This window comes from Triticum aestivum, chromosome 4A, assembly GCF_018294505.1.
Source record: "Triticum aestivum cultivar Chinese Spring chromosome 4A, IWGSC CS RefSeq v2.1, whole genome shotgun sequence".
NCBI classification, from domain to species: Eukaryota; Viridiplantae; Streptophyta; class Magnoliopsida; order Poales; family Poaceae; genus Triticum; species Triticum aestivum.
In genome coordinates, this window is record NC_057803.1 from 70,573,790 (window position 1) to 70,580,865 (window position 7,076).

The window sequence follows — 7,076 nt, forward strand, 5'->3', positions numbered from 1 at the left end:
GCTGGAGTTCTCCCTCCTGACGACCCGCTCTCCCCCAACATCGCATCCCGCCCTCATGGCAGACAACGCGCCGCCCGCTTCAGCAATGGATGCCGGCACTGGAGCCAGGGGGCTCCGTGCCTTGGCCCCCACCTTGCGACAGGTGCAGTGGCCGCACAAGTTCAAGCCCGAGATGCCGCTGCGCTACAACGGCGTGACTGACCCGATGATTTTCCTGCTGGTGTACGTGAAGGCCGTCCTCAGAGCCGGGGGCGACGACCGGGTGATGGCCAACTGGTTACCCATGGCCCTCACCAGCGTCCTGCACGCGTGGCTCCTCCACCTGCCGACGACTTCTGTCACCTCCTGGGAGGAGCTGCGCGACCTCTTCCTCACCCATTTTGTCGCACCAGTGCCGCCGTCGTTGCAGCTCTCCTAGGTGGCTCCCAGGCACCACCCTCGAGCCATCACGTCAAGCCGTTCACCTGCCGGATCAGCACCGCCTCCAAGCGCCGAGAAGCCCCCCCCCCCGGGTTGGGTGGCGCCCGAGGCCGATCTAACCTTCGACTCGAAGGATCACCCCTTCAACCCTATCGGTTCGAGCGCGCTCCAAATGCTGTGCACCCCCACCATCTGCCAAGTGGCCGTCACCAGGACCCTCATCAACGGTGGTGCCGGCCTCAACATGCTCTCGGTGGAGGCCTTCAGCCTTCTCCACGTGCCGCTGGAGCGGCTCCAACCCAGCAGGCCTTTCTCGGGCGTCGGAGCCGGTTCCACCGCCTCCTTGGGACAGATCCGCCTCCCAGTGACCTTCGGTACCTACGACAACTTCCGCACGGAGCTGATCGACTTCGACATCGCCCCCTTTGGCCTCCCCTACAACGCCATCCTCAGCTATCCGGCCTTGGCTCGGTTCATGGCAGCAACTCACCCGGCGTACAACCTCATGAAGATGCCTGGGAGCAGCGACGTCCTCACCGTGTCAGGAGACACAAGGGATGCGCTGCAGGCGCTCCAGCTTGTTTTTAGGGTGGCCACAGTGGCACAACCCACTAGCATCGACACCCTTGAGCCCAAGGGGGCTGCACCGGCTAAAAAGAAGCAGCTATTCACCCAAGACAAGGCGGAAACCAAGCAGGTACCAGTCGACGAGGACGGGTCCACTGGCGCCACCTTCACCATAGGGGCCAACCTCGAGCCCGAGCAGGAGGAGGCCCTGGTGAGGTTCCTGCGTGCGAACAAGAAGGTGTTCGCGTGGGAACCTGATCAGTTAGCAGGGGTCCCAAGGAAAGTGATTGAGCATCACCTCAACGTATGCCCCAATGTGCGCCCCGTGAAGCAGAAGGCGAGGCGGCAGTCCACTGAGAAACATTCTTTGATCGTTCAAGAGACCCAGAAGCTAGAGGCAGCATGAGTTATCCACGAGGTCCGCTACCCTGATTGGCTGGCTAATCCGGTCGGTGTGCCAAAAAAGGGAGGAAAGGAGCGCATGTGTGTCGACTTCACCAACCTCAACAAGGCCTGCCCACAGGATCCATTTCCGCTCCCCCGCATTGACCAGATAGTGGACTCCACTGCAGAGTGTGACCTATTGTGCTTCCTAGATGCCTTCTCGGGCTATCACCAGATCAAGATGGCAGTAGAAGACGTGGAGAAGACGACCTTCCTGACCCCGTGTGGAGTGTACTGCTATACGTGCATGCCATTTGGGTTGCGCAACGCAGGCGCGACCTTTCAGCGACTGATGCACATCGCCTTAGGCCGGCAGCTCGGGAGGAACGCTGAAGCTTACGTCGATGACATTGTGGTGAAGTCTCGTGAGGCAAGAACCCTGATACAGGACCTGGAAGAAACCTTTGTGAGCCTCAACGAATTGGACCTACGGCTCAACCCGGAGAAGTGCGTGTTTGGAGTCCCCTCGAGCAAGCTCCTGGGTTTCCTCGTGTCCCACAGGGGCATCGAGGCCAACCCAGAGAAGGTCAAGGCAGTCAAAGACATGAGCCCGCCAAGGACCCTCAGAGAAATGCAGAAGCTCACCGGGCGTGTAACTGCGCTGGGGCGCTTCATCTCCAAGCTGGGGGAATGAGCGCTGCCCTTCTTCAAGCTAATGAAGAAAAAGGGCCCCTTCGAATGGACTGAAGAGGCCGACAAGGCATTCCAAGACCTCAAGAGGTACCTTACCAGCCCACTAGTGATGGTAGCTCCGCATCCTCGGGAGCCCCTAGTGCTCTACCTTGCGGCCACCCCTACTCCGCTAGCGTAGCCCTGGTGGCGGCCAGGGAGGAGCGCCGTGCCAAGGCCGCATCGACCATCCGAACTGAAGCAAAGCAGAGCCGGGAGGGCCTCATGAAGGCCGCAACCGCAGCCGGAAAGGAACATCCGCAGTAGGAGAACGCACCCGGAGCAGGAGAGGCCTCTTCAGGCGACCAAGCACTGGGGGCTTCGTCGTCTCAAGAAACGCCTCGACATCTGGAGGATGCAAGCTGCGCCAACACCCTCAACCTCGTCGAGCATCCCGTGTACTTCGTCAGGACAGTGCTACAGGACGCAAGGGCACGGTACCCCATGCCTCAAAAACTCCTCCTCGCGCTACTATTGGACTCACGCAAGCTGCACCACTACTTCCAAGGCCATCCCATCAAAGCCGTCTCAGCATACCCTTGGAGAGAGTACTCAGGAGCCCCAACTCAGCTGGGAGGGTCGCTGAATGGAACATTGAACTACATGCATTTCAGCTAGAATTCAGTACGACCAGAGTCATCAAGGGAGCCGCACTTGCGGATTTCGTGGCAGAATGGGCAGAAGCGCCGGGTCTCGAGGCAGGCGAAGACCGATCACTTTCCCTGGGAAGTGAAGCACCGGACGGTTGGGACATGTACTTCGATGGGGCGTTCTCCCGACATGGTGCGGGAGCTAGCACAGTGCTTGTATCCCCTACCGAGGACAAACTCTACTACGCCATACAACTCTGCTTCCAGCACAGAGAAAAGGTCTCCAATAACATAGAGGAGTACGAAGGCCTAATAGCAGGCTTGAAGGCCGCAATTGCCTTAGGGGTAAAGCGCCTCATCGTCAAGGGCGATTCACAGCTCCTCGTCAACTTCTCCAACAAGATATACGAGCCAAAGGACGAGCACATGGAAGCCTACCTCGTTGAGGTTCGCAAGATGGAGAAACAGTTCTGGGGGCTGGAGTTGCAACACGTGCCCCGGGGCACCAATCAGGAAGTTGATGACATTGCCAAGAGGGCATCTCGGCGGCTGCCTCAGGAGCCTGGCGTCTTTAAGGAGCGGCTCTTCAAACCCTCGGCGGTGCTGTCACTGTCGAGCACGGCACAACCAAGGGAGGAGCTCCCTCAGCCGCCTGCCTCAGGGGCCCCGGTCTGCGGACCAGCCTCAGGGGCACGCCTGCTCCTGGTGTTAGAGCCTCAGGAAGGGTGTTGGATCCCGGAGCTCAAGAACTACCTGATGCAAGGGACTCTGCCAGAGAACGAGGAGGAAGCGGAGCATGTGGCGCGGCAGGCCATAGCTTATTGCATCAAGGATGGAGAGCTCTACAGGAAGCGACCAAATGATGTGTCCCTACGTTGCATCTCCCGAGAGCAAGGGAAGGAGCCACTGGCGGACATACACGATGGAGACTGCGGGCACCACTCGTCGTCACGAACCCTCGTCGGCAAGGCGTTCCGTAGTGGATTCTACTGGCCCACGGCGCTCATCGACGCCGTTGAGCTGGTGAAGGCTTGCGAGGCCTGCCAGTTTCACGCTAAGCAGATCCATCATTCTACAGGGGGTCTACAGACTATACCCCTCTCATGGTCGTTCGCAGTTTGGGGGCTGGACATTCTGGTCTCGTTTCCTCGGGCGCCAGGGGGCTATCGCTACCTCTACGTCGCTGTGGACAAGTTCACCAAGTGGGCTGAGGTGGAAGCCGTCTGCACAATCCCGGCAGGCTCCACGGTCAAGTTCATCAAGGGCCTCGTGAGCCGATTTGGGGTGCCCGACCGCATCATCACCGACAACGGTTCGCAATTCACCAGTAATCTCTTCAAAACGTATTGTGCTAACCTTGGAACGCAGATATGCTACGCTTCGGTAGCACACCCCCGGAGCAACGGCCAGGCCAAGCGAGCCAACGCAAAGGTCCCGAGGGGCCTCAAAGCCATGACCTTTAAGAAGAAGCTGGAGGCCTGTGGCAGGGGCTGGTACGATGAGCTCCGGTCCGTGCTGTGGTCAATCCACACAACTGTGACCAAGCCGACTTGTGAGACCCCGTTTCTTCCTTGTCTACGGAACAGAGGTTGTTCTCCCTCACGAGGTCAGGCGTCGCTCCACACGGGTCCCGGCGTTCGACGAGACGCAGCAGGACGCCATGCGGGGGGTGGATCTCGTGCTGGGGGAGGGACGCCACTGAGAAGCCGCGCTACGAGCGGCAAGGTATCAACAGGCATTGCGATGATACCACTGCCGCAAACATCCGCCCCAGAACTCTTGAGGTAGGGGATCTCGTACTCAAACGGGTTCTCTCCAGGGAGGGGCTGCACAAGCTCTCTCCCATGTGGAAGGGCCCATTCAAGGTTGTTCATGTCTCCAGGCCTGGCTCCGCGCGCTTGGAGACCACGGAGGGGGTACCCATCCAGAACGCGTGGAACATTCAACATCTCCGGAGGTTCTATCCCTGAGCGAGGCCTAGCACCTAGGAAAGACCCGGTGCCTATGAAGAAGGCAAATGCCTGTGAAGCTGTCGTGTTTTGGGAAAGGCCAGGTGCCTGTGAAGAAGGCAAATGCCTGTGAAGCTATCGTGTTTTGGGAAAGGCCCAGTGCCTGTGAAGAAGGCAAATGCCTGTGAAGCTGTCCTGTTTTGGGAAAGGCCCGGTGCCTATGAAGAAGGCAAATGCCTGTGAAGCTGCCGTGTTTTGGGAAAGGCTCGGTGCCTGTGAAGAAGGCCAATGCCTGTGAAGCTGCCGCATTTCTGGAAAGGCCCGGTGCCTGTGAAGAAGGCCAATGCCTATGAAGCTCACCGCCCGTGACACTCTCACGTAATAATTAGTGGGGCTGTACACGCCCTGGAGTCTCTAGAGTGCCGCCCTCGGGCCTCGGGGGCTCCTGCCCACGCCCAGTGGCAGCACTTAGCTCCGTGCTGGTGAGAAGACGTCGAAGACTAGAATAGGTGCCGGAAGCGGCTTTTCCATTTGCTTTCTGCAGTTGGCTTGTTTATTCCCGTTTGGAGTTTTATTGAAGCTGTTGACGTTCCTGGCTTGTGACTCTTTATCTTTTTCACTCGCTTGCCTTGTTTTCTCTCGCACAAGTCTCGCGAGGGAGGTTCGCAGGCGCCCTCGCGAGTGTTTTCTACCCCGGTCATTTGGAGCTTTCCTATTCAAGTCCTCTGCGGGAGCACCCCTCCCAGTCCGTGCCCCACGGGCATCGCGACACGAGCGCAGGACCTGGGCCGATCGCCCCCACAACCGGGACCGAAAGTTACCCCTCCTACTAATCCTTGCAGGGCACGAAGCACACGGCGGGGCCACGGCCTCGGGAGGCGAGGACCGCGTCAAGCCTCACCGAGCTAAAATAATTCTTGCACACGGGTGCACGACGCGGAAACACAGCGCAGAAATAGCGGAAGCAACGCGATGGTTAACAGCAGCAGTTCTAACACGCCCCCGCGGGGCCCTATACTACCTTCTATTTTCTGCGCAGGAAAAGAAGGAAAACAAAATGGGCGCGATTCGTCCTGCACCAACCCACAACGAGGGTTTGAGCTGCTCCCGGGGCTCAGGCGGATCCCTCCTCTCGCTTCACCGGGGCACGACGGTGGGCTGACCCGCTACCTTCACCCAGGCGGGCGCGACGGCGCGGGGTCTGGTCGCGGCCACCGCTGGACGAGCTGCTGCCTGAGAGGGAGTCGCCGAAGCTCAGCGAACCCCGAGCACCGCCGCCTGTACGCCTACCGCCGTCTTCATCCTGGTCAGTGCCGGGGCTGGGCAAGCAGCCGCGGTCGTCGTCTTTGGGGCAGCACCTAGCACGGCGACCATCTTCCCCGAACACCCTCACGTAGAGGGTGGCATCGCCATCAAACTTAAAGTACAGGGTGCACCGCCGGCCCAGGCCGCGCGCGCGGGCAAACGTTTGCCAGCCGTGGGTCAGGGCCCCATTCCTAGAAAAGGAGACCTCTAGCGAAGCCCAGGAGGCCCTGCAGCAGCAGCCGTGTGCCTAGAGCCAGAGGCCGCACCGAGCGCTGGCCGGCAGTTCACCTACGAAGAAACGGGGGAGCTGGAACCGGGTGATGGTTGGGTCCGCCGACTACACGACGAACTCCGGGAGCACCTCCGCAGAGCGAAAGCGTGGCCTAGGGGGCGCACAGCCACGGCGTGCCCCCCTATCGGTAACCGGGCGCTCACCACCGCGCAGGGAACCGCCTCCATGGCCACGGGAAGCCACTACGGGGACCGTGGAATACTTGCGAGGGCAGCCTCGGCCACGCTTGGTCGGGGGGGGGGGAGTCAGGCCCTGCCTGGCGGGCCTTTCCTTTCTCCACGGCCGAGAATCTCTTTGGAGCCATGGGAACGGTGAGTAGCCGAGAAGAAGAAAAGGAGCAGCAAGAAGGGATGGCCTGAAGGGGCTCACGTAGCCCCGTACTTATAGCTGGAGGAGGCCAACCGCAGAGCACCACGATCGCAGGTAATCATGATCGGTCTCTCTGCATGAAGGGACTTGTCAAGTTGTGCGGCCGCCGAGGCGTCATGGGGAAGCGCAGACGCCCACGTCCAATCAATTGCCACGCGGCGCCCAAGGCCTTAGGCTGTTGGGGCCCGCGGCGCTTCGCGCTTTCCCCTTCGCTTCCCTTCCAGGCCAAGCCCGGGCGCGCCTTGGGCCCGGGGGCTACTGTCGGCGTTCTGGGAACGGGGGTCCCCAGACTTGCCTGCCTATGGCCTGCAGCATGGCTCAAGTGGGGGCCCAGCGCGGCCCATCTTCATCAGCTCAAGCTCAAGACCCTCGCGAGGGGCCAAGCCTCGCGGGGCGGACAACAGAAAGTTTCCTCAGAGGCAGCCTCATCAGGCAGGCTCGCGAGGAGGCAGAGAGATCAAGGCAGGGGTA